Raw genomic sequence first — 14,305 nt, 5'->3', positions numbered from 1 at the left:
TAGAGACACAGGCAGAGGAAGAAGCAGGCTCCCTGCAAGGAGCCTGACACTGGACTTGATCCCAGATCTCTAGGATCACACCCTGGGCCAAAAGCAGACCCCACACCAACTGAGCCCCTAGGGGATCTCCGAAACAAGAGCTTTAAATGATACAGTGGACAAGATGGATTTCACAGATATATATATAGAACTTTCCATTCAAACGCAACTGAATATGCATTATTATCAAGTGCCCATGGAACTTTCTCCAGAGTAGACCACATACTGGGTCACAAATCAGGTCTCAACTGATACCATAAGATTGGGATTATCTCCTTCATATTTTCAGACCAGAATGCTTTGAAACTAGAACTCAAACAGAAGAAAAATTTGAAGAGACTCAAACATATGGAGGTTAAAGAGCATCCTGCTAAAAGATGAATGGGTCAACCAGGAAATTAGAGAAGAATTAAAAAGTTTCATGGAAACTGATGAAAATGAAAATGCAACCATTCAAAATCTTTGGGATACAGCAAAAGCAGTTCTAAGAGAGAAATACATCGCAATACAAGCATCCCTCAAAAATTGGAAAAAAAACTGAAGTGCACAAGCTAACCTCACACCTAAAGGAACTGGAGAAAGAACAGCAAATAAAACCTACACCAAGCAGAAGAATAGAGATAATAAAGATTCGAGCAAAACTCATGAAATAGAGACCAGAAGAACTGTAGAACAGATCAACAAAACCAAGAGTTGGTCCTTTGAAAGATTTAATAAGATAGATCAGCCACTAGCCAGCCTTATCTAAAAAAAAAAAAAGACTCAAATTAGTAAAATCATGAATGAAAGAGGAGAGATCATAACCAATACCAAGGAAATACAAACTATTTTAAAAATGTACTATGAACAGCCATATGCCAAAAAATTAGGCAATGAAATGGACACATTTCTGGAAAACCACAAACTACCAAAACTGGAACAGGAAGAAACAGAAAACCTGAACAGGCCAATAACCAGGGAGGAAATTGAGGCAATCATCACAAACCTCCCAAGATACAAAAGTCCAGGGCCAGATGGCTTCCCAGGGGAATTCAATCAAACGTTTCAAGAAAAACCATACCTATTCTACTAAAGCTGTTCGGAAAGATAGAAAGAGATGGAATACTTCCAAACTCATTCTATGAGGCCAGCATCACCTTAATTCCAAAATCAGCAAAGATCCCACCAAAAAGAACTATAGACCAATATTCCTGATGAACATAGATGCAAAAATTATCAACAAGATAACTAGCCAATAGGATCTAACAGTACATTAAGAAGATTAGTCACCATGACCAAGGGGGATTTATCCCCAGGATGAAAGTTTGGTTCAACACTGGTTAGACAATCAATGTGATAGATCACATCAGCAAGAAAAAAACAAGAACCATAGGATCTTCTCAATAGATGCAGAGAAAGCATTTTACAAAATATAGCATCAATTCCTGATCAAAACTCTTCATAGTGTAGGGATGGAGGGTACATTCCTCAGCGTCTTAAAAGCCATCTATGAAAAGCCAACAGCAAATATAATTCTCAATGGGGAAACTGAGAGCCTTTCTCCTAAGATCAGGAACAAGACAGGGATGTCCACTCCCACCACTGCTATTCAACATAGTACTAGAAGTCCTAGCCTCAGCAGTAAGACAACAAAAGGAAATAAAAGGCATTCAAATTGGCAAAAATGAAGTCAAATTTCCTCTCTTCGCAGATGACATACTACTGTATCTAGAATGCTCAAAAGATTCCACTTTAAGGTTGTTAGGACTCATACAGCAATTCAGCAATGTGGCAGGATACAAAAATCAATGCTGAGACATCAGTGGCATTTCTGTACACTAACAATGAGATTGAAGAAAGAGAATTTAAGGAGTCAATCCCATTTACAATTGCACCCCAAACCACAAGATGCCTAGGAATAAACTGAACCAAATATGTAAAGGATCTCTACTCTAAAAACTACAGAACACTCCTGAAAGAAATTGAGGAAGACACAAAGAGATGGAAAAATATTCTATGCTCATGGATTGGAAGAATTAATATTGTGAGTATGTCAATGCTACCCAGGGCAATTTACACATTCAATGCAGTCCCTATGATAATATCATGGAGTTTCTTCACAGAGTTGAAAAAAATAATCTTAAAATTTGTGTGGAATCAAAAAAGACCCCCAATCTGCAGGGGAATATTGAAAAAGAAAACCAGAGCCGGGGGCATCACAATGCCAGATTTCAAGTTGTACTACAAAGCTGTGATCATCAAGACAGTATGGTACTGGCACAAAAACAGACAGAGATCAATGGAAAAGAATAGAGAACCCTGAAAGAACCCCTCAGCTCTATGGTCAACTAATATTCCACAAAGCAGGAAAGACTATCCACTGGAAAAAAGACAGTCACTTCAATAAATGGTGCTGGGAAAATTGGTCAGCCACGTGCAGAAAAATGAAACTAGACTATTCTGTTATACCATAGATGAAGATAAACTCAAAATGGATGAAATATCTAAATGTGAGGCAAGAATCCATCAGAATCCTAGAGGAGAACACGAGCAATACCCTTTTTTGAACTTGGCAACAGAAACTTCTTTCAAGAAACATCTATGAAGGGAAGGGAAACTAAAGCAAAAATGAATTATTAGGGGCAGGCTGGGTGGCTAATTGGTTTAGCACTGCATTCAGCCCACGGTGTGATCCTGCAGACCCAGGATCGAGTCCCATGTTGGGCTCCCTGCATAGAGCCTGCTTCTCCCTCTGCCTGTGTCTATGTCTCTCTCTGTCTCTGTCTCTCTTGCTTTCTCTCTCTCTGTGTCTCTCATGAATAAAGAAATAAAATCTTAAAAAATTATTATTGAGACTTAATGAGATAAGAATCTTCTTCACAGCAAAAAAACTGTAAACAAAACTAAAAGACAACCTATAGAATGGGAGAAGATATTTGCAAATGACATATCAGATAAAGGGCTAGTATCCAAGATCTATAAAGAACTTCTTAAACTCAACACCCAAGAAACAATCAATACAATCATGAAATGGTCAAAAGAAATGATTAGAAATGTCACCAAAAAACGACTTACACATGTCCAACAAGCACATGAGAAAGTGCTCCGTATCACTTGCCATCAGGGAAATAGAAATCAAAACCACAATGAGATACCACCTCACACCAGTGAGAATGGTGAAAATTAACAAGACAGGAAACAAAAAATGTTGGAGAGGATGTGGAGAAAAGGGAACCCTCTTCCACTGTTGGTGGGAATATGAACTGGTACAGCCACTCCGGAAAAATGTGTGGAGGTTCCTCCAAGAGTTAAAAATAGAGCTACCCTATGACCCAGAAATTGCACTCCTGGAGATTTACCTCAAAGATACAGATGCAGTGAAAAACACCTTCTCCCCAATGTTTATAGCAGCAATGTCCACAATAGCCAAACTGTGTATGGAGCGTTGGTATCCAACAATAGATGAATGGATAAAGAAGATGTGGTTTATGTATACAATCGAATATTACTCAGCCATTAGAAATGACAAATACCCACAATTTGCTTTGCCGTGGATGGAACTGGAGGGTATTATGCTGAGTCAAGTAAGTCAATTGGAGAAAGACAAACAGCATATGGTTTCACTCATACAGGGAATATAAAAAGTATTCAAAAGAATTTTAGGGGAAAGGAGAGGAAATGAGTTGGAAAATCAGAGAGGGTTACAGAACATCAGAGACTCCTAACTCTGGGAAACAAACAAGGAATAGTGTGGAAGGGGAGGTGCATGGGGGGATGGGGTGACTGTGTGATGGGCACTGAGGGTGGTACTTGATGGAATGAGCACTCAATGTTTTATTATATGTTGGCAAATCAAATTCCAATAAAAAATACAAAAATTTAAAAATAATATAAAGTATAACATTATGTAGCTAAAATGTTAATTTGTGAGTAAATATTTGGTACTTTTAGAATGAGTTCAAACTGAAGTGACCATAAATGTGATATAGAATGCTATATGCATAGAATATTATATACCAACCTAATGGTAGCCACAAATCAAAAACCTTTAACATATATGCAAAGAAAGGGAAACTAATTCCAAGCATATCACTAAAAAGGCCATCAAACCATAAGGGAAGAGGACAAGAGAAAAAAGTAACAGAGAAACAGTACAAAAACTATTTTAAAGCAGATAACAAAATGAAAATAAGTCTGTGCCTATCAATAATTACTTTATATGTAAGTAGATTAAATGCTCCAATCAGAAGGCCTAGGGTCACATAATGGATTATAGAAAAAAAAAAGACCTTTCTATATGTTGCCTACAAAATCCTCATTTCAGATCTAAGGACTCATACAGATTAAAAACAAAGGGATGGAAAAGTATTTATCATGCAAATAGAAGTGAAAAGAAAGCTGGCATAGCAATACTTTTATTGGACAAAATAGACTTTAAAACAGACTATATCAAGACACAAAGGAGGACACTAAGTAAATATAAAGGGAACAATCCAATTAGAAGATATAAGACTTTTAAATATTTATGCATGCAATATAGGAGCATCGAAATTCATAAAGTAACTGTTAACAGCCATTAAGGAAGAAGTCTATAGTAATACAATAATAGTAGGGTACTTTAACAACCCACTTATATTAATGGATAGATCATCCAGACAAAAAAATAAAAAATAACAAGGAAATGGTGGCTTTGAATGACATTTGGACCAAATGGACCTAACAGATTATTCAGAACATTCCATCCAAAACCAGTGGAATACAGTTTTTTGAAGTGTACATGGAGCATTCTCCAGAATAGATCATGTGCTAGGCCACAAAACAAGTCAATAAATTAAAAGAGCTTAAAATCATATCATACTTCTTTTTGACTGCAGTGCTATAAAACTAAAAATCAGACACAAGAAAAAAAAACCTGGAACAAATACAAATATATGGATAGTAAATAACATGCTACTAAACAATGAATAATTCAGCTAAGAAATCAAAGAGAAAATTAAAAAAAAAAAAAGACATTGAGACAAGGGAAAATGAAAGCAGAATCATCCGAAATCTTCAGGATGCAGCTAAAGCTCTTCTAAGAGGGAAGATTATAGCAATACAGGCCTAACTCAAGAAGCAAGAATATTTTCAAAAGAACAACCTAACCTTACACTTAAAGGAAATAGAAAAAGCATGAAAACCAAAGCCAGTAGAAGGATGGAGGTAATACAGATTAGAACAGCAATAAATAGGGATCCCTGGGTGGTGCAGCGGTTTGGCGCCTGAAAGGCCCAGGGCGCGATCCTAGAGACCCGGGATCGAATCCCACATCAGGCTCCCGGTGCATGGAGCCTGCTTCTCCCTCTGCCTGTGTCTCTGCCTCTCTCTCTCTCTCTCTCTGTGACTATCATAAATAAATAAAAATTAAAAAAAAAAGAACAGCAATAAATGAAATAGAAACTAAAACAAACAAAACAATAGAACAGATCAATGAAACCAGGAGCTAGTTCTCTTCAAAGATCAACAAAATTGATAAACCTCAGACTTACTAAAAAAGAGAGGGAGGACTCAAATAAATAAAAACAGAAATTAAAGAGGAGAAATAACAATCAATACCACAGAGTATAAAGGATTATAGGACAATTTTATGAAAACTTATATGCCAACAAGTTGGACAACCTAGAAGAAATGAAAGAATTTCTAGAAACATATAACCTCCTGAAGTTGAATCAAGAAGAAATAGAAAATTTGAACAGATGATTACCAGCAATGAAATTGAATCAGTAATCAAAAAAATCCCAACAAGCAAATGTTCAGGACCAGATGGCTTTGCAGATGAATTCTATCAAAATTTTGAAGAGTTTATACTTAATTTTCTCAAGGTCTTCCAAAAAATAAAAGAGGAAGAAAGCTTCCAAATTCATTCTATGATGCCAACATTACCCTGATACCCAAACCAGATAAAGACACTACAAGAAATGAAAACTACAGGCCAACATCTCTAATATTGATTCAAAAATCCTTAATAAAGTATTAGCAAACCAAATTTAAAAATATATTAAAAATCATTTACCACAATCATTCAAATTTATTCCTGAAATGTGAGGTAGTTCAATATTTATAAATCAATCAATGTGATACACAATATTAAAAAGAGAAAGGATAAAAACTATATGATCATTTCAATAGATGCAGAAAAAATCTGAAAAAGTAGTCATGATAAAAGCTTTGAAAAAAGTGGATTACAAGGAACATACCTCAACATAATAAAGGCCATAAATGAAAAATCCATGGCTAACATCATACTCAATAGTGAAAAACTAAGCTTTATAAACTCTAAGATCAGGAACAAGACAATACTGTTCACTCTCACCACTTTTATTCAACATGGTACTACAAGTCCTAGCCACAGCAATCATGTAAGAAAAAGGAGTAAAAGGCAACCAAATTGGTAAGGAAGAAGTAAAACTTCCACTATTTGCAGATAACATGGTAATCTAGACTCTATATAGACTCCACTAAAAATGACTAGAATTGATAAATTCAGTAAAGTTACAGGACACAAAAATCAATACATAGAAATATGTTGTATCTTTATACAATAAGAATGAGGCAGCAGAAAAAAAAAAGTTAAAGCAATTACACTTACAATTGCACGAAAAATAATAAAACACTCAGGAATAAACTTAACCAAGGAGGTTAAATGCATTCTGAAAACTATAATTCATGAGGAAAGAATTGAAGATGACACAAATGGGCAGATATTTCATGCTTATGGATTGTGAAAATTAATATTCTTAAAATTTCAATACTAACCAAAAGAATCTACAGTTTAATGTAATTCTTATCAAAATATCAACACCATTTTTCTTAGAAATTGAGCTAATAATTCTAAAAATTTGTATTGAGCCACAAAGATCCTGAATAGCCATAGCAATCTTGAGAAAGAAGGACAAAGCTAGAGGTATCACAATTCCAGATTTCAAGAAATACTATAAATCTATAGTAATTAACACAGTATGGTACTGGTACAAAAATAGACACAATGATCAATGTAACAGAATAGAGTGCTCAGAAATAAACCCACAATTATATGGCCAATTATTTTATGACAAAGGAGATAAGAATATACAATGGGAAAAACTCTCTTCAACAAATGATGTTGGCAAAACTGGACAGCTACATGGAAAATAATGAAGCCAGACCACTTTGTTACATCATACACAAAAATAAACTCAAAATGTATTAAAGACCTATATGGGAGACCTGAAACTATAAAATTCCTAGAAGAAAACATAGGCAGTAATATCTTTGATATTAGCCGTAGAAACATTTTTCTAGTTGTGTCTTCTGACGCAAGGGAAACAAAAGCAAAATCAAACTACTGGGAATACACAAAGATAGAAAGCTTTTTGCACAGTGAAGGAAATCATCAACAAAACAAAAGGACAAGCCACTGAATGGGAGAAGATATTTGCAAATGATATATCCGGTAAGGGGGTGTATCCAAAACATATAAAGAACTTATACAACTTAACACCAGAAAAACAAATAATCTAATTAAAAATGGGCAGAAGGGGATCCCTGGGTGGCGCAGCGGTTTGGCGCCTGCCTTTGGCCCAGGGAGCGATCCTGGAGACCCGGGATCCAATCCCACATCAGGCTCCCGGTGCATGGAGCCTGCTTCTCCCTCTGCCTGTGTCTCTGCCTCTCTCTCTCTCTCTCTCTCTGTGACTATCATAAATAAATAAAAATTAAAAAAAAATAAAAAAAAATGGGCAGAAGACATGAAGAGACATTTTTCCAAAGAAGATACAGAGGTGGCCAACAGACATTAAAATATGCTCAACATCGCTTATCATTAGGGAAATACAAATCAAAACCACAATGAGCTATCATCTCACACTTGTCAGAATGGTTAAAATAAAAAAAGATAAGAAATAACAAATGTTGGTAACAATATTAAGAAAAAAGAACTATCATGCCCTGCTGGTGGAAATTCAAGCTGGTAAAACCAGCTCTCTGCTCTCAATGGGCTCTCTGCTCAGAAGGGAGCCTGCTTCTCCCTCTCTCTGCAGCTCCCTCTGCTTGTGCTCTCTGTCAAATAAATAAATAAAACATTTTTTATTAAAGAAAATAACTGACCTACAATCATTAAAATTATAAAGGTCGTGAAGGTAAAGTTCCAGAAACTGTTCCAGTAAAGAAATTAAAGTGGTATGAAAACCAAATGCAGTGCATGATTGTGAAGTGGATCCTTTTGCTGTGAAGGATACTGTTGGGATGACTGAGGAACTTGATTTGGGATCTGAAAAATTTGTGATATAGCAACATTAATTTCCTGATTTTGATGTTTGTATTGTGGTAATATAGGACAATGCCCTTTATGTCAGAAAATACAACATAAAATATTCAGGGTTGATGAGACATCATGTTGGCAACTTACTCTCCAGTGATTTAGGAGGAAAAACTTGTTTGGCCTTTATCTCCATACTCGGAAATTTTCTATAACTTTGGCATTATAAGTGCATGCATGTTTACAAACGAAAGGCATCATAGTGATAGTGGATGAGAAAATGAGCTTTGAAAAGCAGACAGACCTAGGTCTGATTCTTGGCTTTTATCACTCAGTTGTATGACACTGAACCAGTTGTTTAACTTCCTTAAATCTAAATTTTCCTATTTGAAGTGTGACGATAATTACAGTTACATTTTCACTAGGCTTCCATTATAGTCACATGAGAGATGAGATCATGGTCATCATCATCATATTACTGAGAATTTGCTCTATGCATTGAATTTAGTGGAGTACTTGTTAAATTCTGATGAAGAGTTAGATATTTTTAAAAGCTTAATTCACCATTGACTAAATACTTTTAGAAAATACAATAACAATTAATTACTAAAATGAATACAAAATACAAGAAGACATCTTCATTAGAGTTAATGAATATGAAATTATATATTTTAGTACATATGAGAACAAATGTAAAAAAAATAAATTAATTACAAAACCTGTATATAATTCTTTGAAACTGCAAGTATGGGCAATTAATGATTACTTGAGTAAAATAGTGAATCCCTGTAGGAGATACCTATCTGCACTTTGAAAGACACTGTGTAAAAAAATAAAAATAAGGAAGCATTTAAAAAAATAAAGACACTGTGTATATCAATATCTAAAGTTTATAATGTGACAAATGAGCTTGCTTCTGGCTAATTAACTTGCATGATCTAGTCTGTATTGATGACAATGCTACTTGCAAGTAATACTGCATGTGACTCTATGTTTTTTTTAAATATAGCATAGTAGAGGAATGCTTCTCATATAAGTATGCTGACAGGAGTAAAAGATTTTAAAGTAATTTCAGCAAGGTCAAGTTATTTATTTTAACTTTTACTCAAAATGAAATGAATGATTTTATTATTTCAAATTTTTTTTTATTATTTCAAAATTTAATTTCAAGGTTTCATTGATACTCAATTCAAAATTTTTAACCTGTAAAATTATGGTAGAATTATCTTTCCTTTTTTAAGATTTTACTTATTTATTCATGAGAGACATAGAGAGAGGCAGACATAGAGAGAGGCAGAGAGGCAGAGGGAGAAGCAGGCTCCTTGCAGGGAGCCCAGTGTGGGACTCAATCCCGGGACTCCAGGATCACACCCTGGGCTGAAGGCAGGGACCAAACTGTTGAGCCACTCAGGGATCCCCAGAATCATCTTTCAATGAAGGAATTGGATTTCATATTTTAGTTTGCATTTCAATTGATTAACTGATCTTAAAATATCACGTTGTAATGTAGTCCTATTGAGTGTGACTATAACACAGTTTGTATAAAAGCAACTTGTCACCTTAGTTCATCAACAACACCTGAACTAATGAATACCAATGCAATAAGACAAGCACTTCCTAGGACGTTGTGACACTTTCAATGTGGTTATAGTTTGTAAACTTAGTTTCTATACTTATCACAGACTGGTAACAGTTCATTATCAGCACTGTTTCAAAGACTACATTTTGCGTAACACCGACTTAGTGCTTTGGATGGATTAGCTTAAGAAATAATGTATGTAAAGCACTCAGCACAGTGAGAAGTGCCAACTATGTACCTCAATAAATATAGCTAGTATTCATGTTAATAATATTATTATTTTTAAAAAATCCGGAATGCATCATGAATTTGCATGTCATCCTTGTGCAAGAGCCATGCTAATATTCTCTGCATTGTCCTAATTTTAGTATAAGTGCTGCTGAAGTGAGCACTCAGGTTAATATTATTAATTTTGTTAATATTATTAATATTATTAAAATATCATCCACCCAGTCTCAAAGGCTTTTCTCATGGTGAAAAGCAGTTTTCAGTAATTAAGCTGTACATAGCTTCAAGTTTAAGTACTGCACACAGACCCCACAAACAGGAGATGTCTACTCTATCAATTCATTCAAAAGCAGATTCTGTCCATGCAAAAAGATAAGTAAAAGTTTGCTTCATTAGGACCCCTTATCTGGCCATATAGTCTTTACCTAGTTTTGGTGAAGATTCCGTTCAGGAAATATCCATGTGTGCCCTATTACAAATTATTATAATAACTAAGGTTTAAGTAGTCTATTCAGGATGTTGACTACTGAGTCTCCATTTCCAGGAAACATGCCAAACTCATCTAAGTCATGGAGTTCTTGATACTAACCTTTGTATTTTCTCCCCTTACTGGAGCTATTTGAACCCAGGTATTGATATTTTTAAATTGCCTAGTGGCTGCAGGAGATCTCATGGAGTTACAAAATTGATTGAATTCAATTTCCAGATAGCAATGTGCTTGATTCTAGGTCATTAGCCAGAATTTTGAGGACCTCTGGCAAGTGCTTCTCCCCTTCTCTTTGCCAGTTTTACACTCTGTTGGTGGTCTTAATAAATCAGATTACCTTATTGGTCATGGAACAAATGCTGTCTACTGTTTATGAATATTCTACCTTGCCTATGAGCCACCAAATCTAGTTTCCTAATTTCCAAAAGAGTTTAAAGTAAGTAGAATAACTTAGTAGTGAATGATAGCATAACAGAAATCTATCAGTAACCAGTATAACAATAGAGAATTTCTTGGGCAAGATTCCCAAAGGTAGCTGAACTCTTCTTATGATACTAAAAAATGACATTAGGCTGCATTTATGGTCCTAAGACAGCTAAAGTGCATGTATACTTTTATCTGTTGTGATTATTTCTATTTTTGTGGAGTTGTTTACTGCATTGCTCTGTTGCTGTCTGGAATGTACATGCACATTTTCTGTATACAAAAGCACTTTTTAATGGTTCAATTCAATGGTTTTAACTTTGCATTTTAAGTACATCATTTTACCATGGTTCTTATTAATTGTTCAATTAGAACTCTCTTCCTATGTTTCTGTGTAAGGCACAGCAGTCTTGAAGCAGAGTAGGATAGACCCAGTCTCCCAACCCCAGAAGGCAGAGATTCACAGTCAGCTCCCTAAAGCTTGTATGAAAAACAACCAGAATGGATATAAAAATGGAAGGTGGCAATAGTCTCCCTTATTGGTGTTTTTTGGTTAACTTAAGCTATCTACTGAGCTCTGATTCCAAAAAGATATTTTTAATAGCAACTGCCACAGATACAATTTGTTGTGTAAATAGAATTGGCTCTGAGCAATTCACGGTGCAATTTTAATGCCTGAAAAACAATTAGAAAATGAACATCCTCAGATGTGGGGAATTTTTTCTTATATAGCTAGGAATAATTTCATTTTTTCATAAAGTTTTTGGTAAAAAAACTGTAGAGAAAAACTAAACTTCTAGACTTCTCAAAAAATTTCAACTGAAATTTGGTTGGACTTGATAAGTAGCATCTTTCCATTTTTTTATATATTTAAGGAGTATATTCTGGATAATACTGAAGAAAAATGAGTTAACTTGGACTTCATTGAAATTAATTGACCATGCAGAGGGGGCTACGCCACAGGGAGCTCGATTCCAACAGCTCAGGCCGGGGAGCACAGGGCGCCAGGGAAACAGCCCAAGATCTGGCGCTCCCCCTGGGACAGGCAGAGGCCGGGAGGGCACAGGACAGCAAGGACACTCCTGCCCTGAGCTGAGCATTTCAGGGGTCCCGCCCCCGGAGCATCCAGGCCCTGCAGACGGAGAGCTTCGCAGTTACCGCAGGAGCTGAATCCAGGGCTGAAGAGCTGGCCGCTGGTGCTGCGGTTGTTCCTCCTGGGGCCTCACAGGGTAAACAACGCCCACTGAGCCTCACTGTGGCCTCACCAGATAAACAGCTTAAGCATCTTTCACTGAGCCCTGCACCAGGCAGGGGGCTGAGCAGCTGCCCCAAGTGCTAACACCTGAAAATGAGCACAGTAGGGCCCTCCCCCAGAAGACCAGCTAGACAGACAGGGGAAAAAATTATTGAGCAAGCAGCACTGGAAAGTCCCAGGGGAAGTCGAGGGATTTACAGTATACAGAATCAGAGGATACTTCCCCTTGTTTTTTTGTTTTTTGATTTGTTTGCTCCCCCCCCTTAATTTTCTTATTTTTTCTTTCTTTTCTTTCTTTCTTCTCTTTTTTTCTTTTTTTCTTTTTCTTTCCTTATTTCTCTTCTCTCTTTTTATTCTTTTCCCAATACAACATGTTTTTGGCCACTCTGCACTGACCAAAATGACTAGAAGGAAAACCTCACCTCAAAAGAAAGAGTCAGAAACAGTCCTCTCTCCCACAGAGTTACAAAATCTGGATTACAATGCAATGTCAGAAAGCCAATTCAGAAGCACTATTATACAGCTACTGGTGGCTCTAGAAAAAAGTATAAAGGACTCAAGAGACTTCATGACTGCAGAATTTAGATCTAATCAGGCAGAAATTAAAAATCAATTAAATATGATGCAATCCAAACTAGACGTCTTATCGACAAGGGTTAACGAGGTGGAAGAATGAGAGAGTGATATAGAAGACAAGTAGATGGCAAAGAGGGAAACTGAGGGAAAAAGAGACAATTAAAAGACCATGAGGATAGATTAAGGGAAAGAAGTGACAGCCTGAGGAAAAAAAATTTACGTTTAATTGGGGTTCCCGAGGGTGCAGAACGGGACAGAGGTCCAGAATATGTATTTGAACAAATCCTAGCTGAAAACTTTCCTAATATGGGAAAGGAAACAGGCATTCAGATCCAGGAAATAGAGAGATTCCCCCCTAAAATCAATAAAAACCGTTCAACACCTTGACATTTAATAGTTAAGCTTGCAAATTCCAAAGATAAAGAGAAGATCCTTAAAGCAGCAAGAGACAAGAGATCCCTCTTGGAATCTTATGGGGAGAAGTATTAGATTAAAAGCAGACCTCTCCACAGAGACCTGGCAGATCAGAAAAGGCTGGCAGGATATATTCAGGGTCCTAAATGAGAAGAACCTGCAGCCAAGAATACTTTATCCAGCAAGCTCTCATTAAGAGAAGGGGAGATGAAGAGCTTCCAAGACAGGCAGGAACTGAAAGAATATGTGACCTCCAAACCAGCTCTGCAAAAAATTTTAAGCGGGACTCTTAAAATTCCCCTTTAAGAAGAAGACCAATGCAACAATCCACGAAAACAGGGACTGAATAGGTATCATGATGACACTAAACTCATATCTTTCAATAGTAACTCTGAACATGAATGGACATTGAAATTAATTGAGAAGCGCAATTTTCGGCAAGATGCCGGAAGAGTAGGGTCCGCAAGTCACTTGTCCCCAACAAATTACCTAGATAACTTTCAAATCATCCTGAATACCTACGAATTCGGCCTGAGATTTAAAGAGAGACCAGCTGAAATGCCACAGTGAGAAGAGTTCGTGCTTCTATCAAGGTAGGAAGACGGGAAAAAGAATTAAAGAAACAAAAGGCCTACAAGGGGGAGGGGCCCCGCGAGGAGCTGGGCTGAGGCCGGGGCGAGTGCCCCCAGGGCAGGAGAGCCCCATCTGGGAGAAGCAGGAGCTGCACCAACTTTCCCCGCAGAAAGGCGCACGCAGGGAGTTAGAACAGGACCCAGGCCGGCCGGGATGCCCTCGGGCTCCCTGGGACACTAACAGGCACCTGTGCCCCGGGAGAGTGCGCAAGCTCCCTAAGGGCTGCAGCGTGCACAGCGGCCCCAGAGCAGCTCAGAGGGGATCAGGGGGCGGCTCTGCGGAGGGGGCTGCGGGGCCGGAGGGCGAATCCAACAGCGCAGGCCCCGGAGCACAGGGCGCCGGGAAACAGCCCAGGATTTGGCCTCCCCCAGGGACAGGCAGAGGCCGGGAGGGCCCAGGACAGCAAGGACGCTCCTG

At 37.3% G+C, this 14,305-nt stretch overlaps 1 non-coding gene across 1 annotated transcript; it reads right to left on the bottom strand.

Annotated features, from left to right (window-relative positions):
• Nucleotides 1-10,157: 10,157 nt before the first annotated feature.
• LOC112925781 (U6 spliceosomal RNA) lies at nt 10,158-10,264 on the bottom strand. Its single transcript, XR_003236201.1, has one exon. It is a non-coding gene; the product is annotated as a U6 spliceosomal RNA (small nuclear RNA).
• Nucleotides 10,265-14,305: the final 4,041 nt, after the last annotated feature.

The sequence above is a fragment of the Vulpes vulpes genome, chromosome X, assembly GCF_048418805.1.
Source record: "Vulpes vulpes isolate BD-2025 chromosome X, VulVul3, whole genome shotgun sequence".
NCBI classification, from domain to species: Eukaryota; Metazoa; Chordata; class Mammalia; order Carnivora; family Canidae; genus Vulpes; species Vulpes vulpes.
This window is presented reverse-complemented; position numbering and strand designations above follow the sequence as displayed.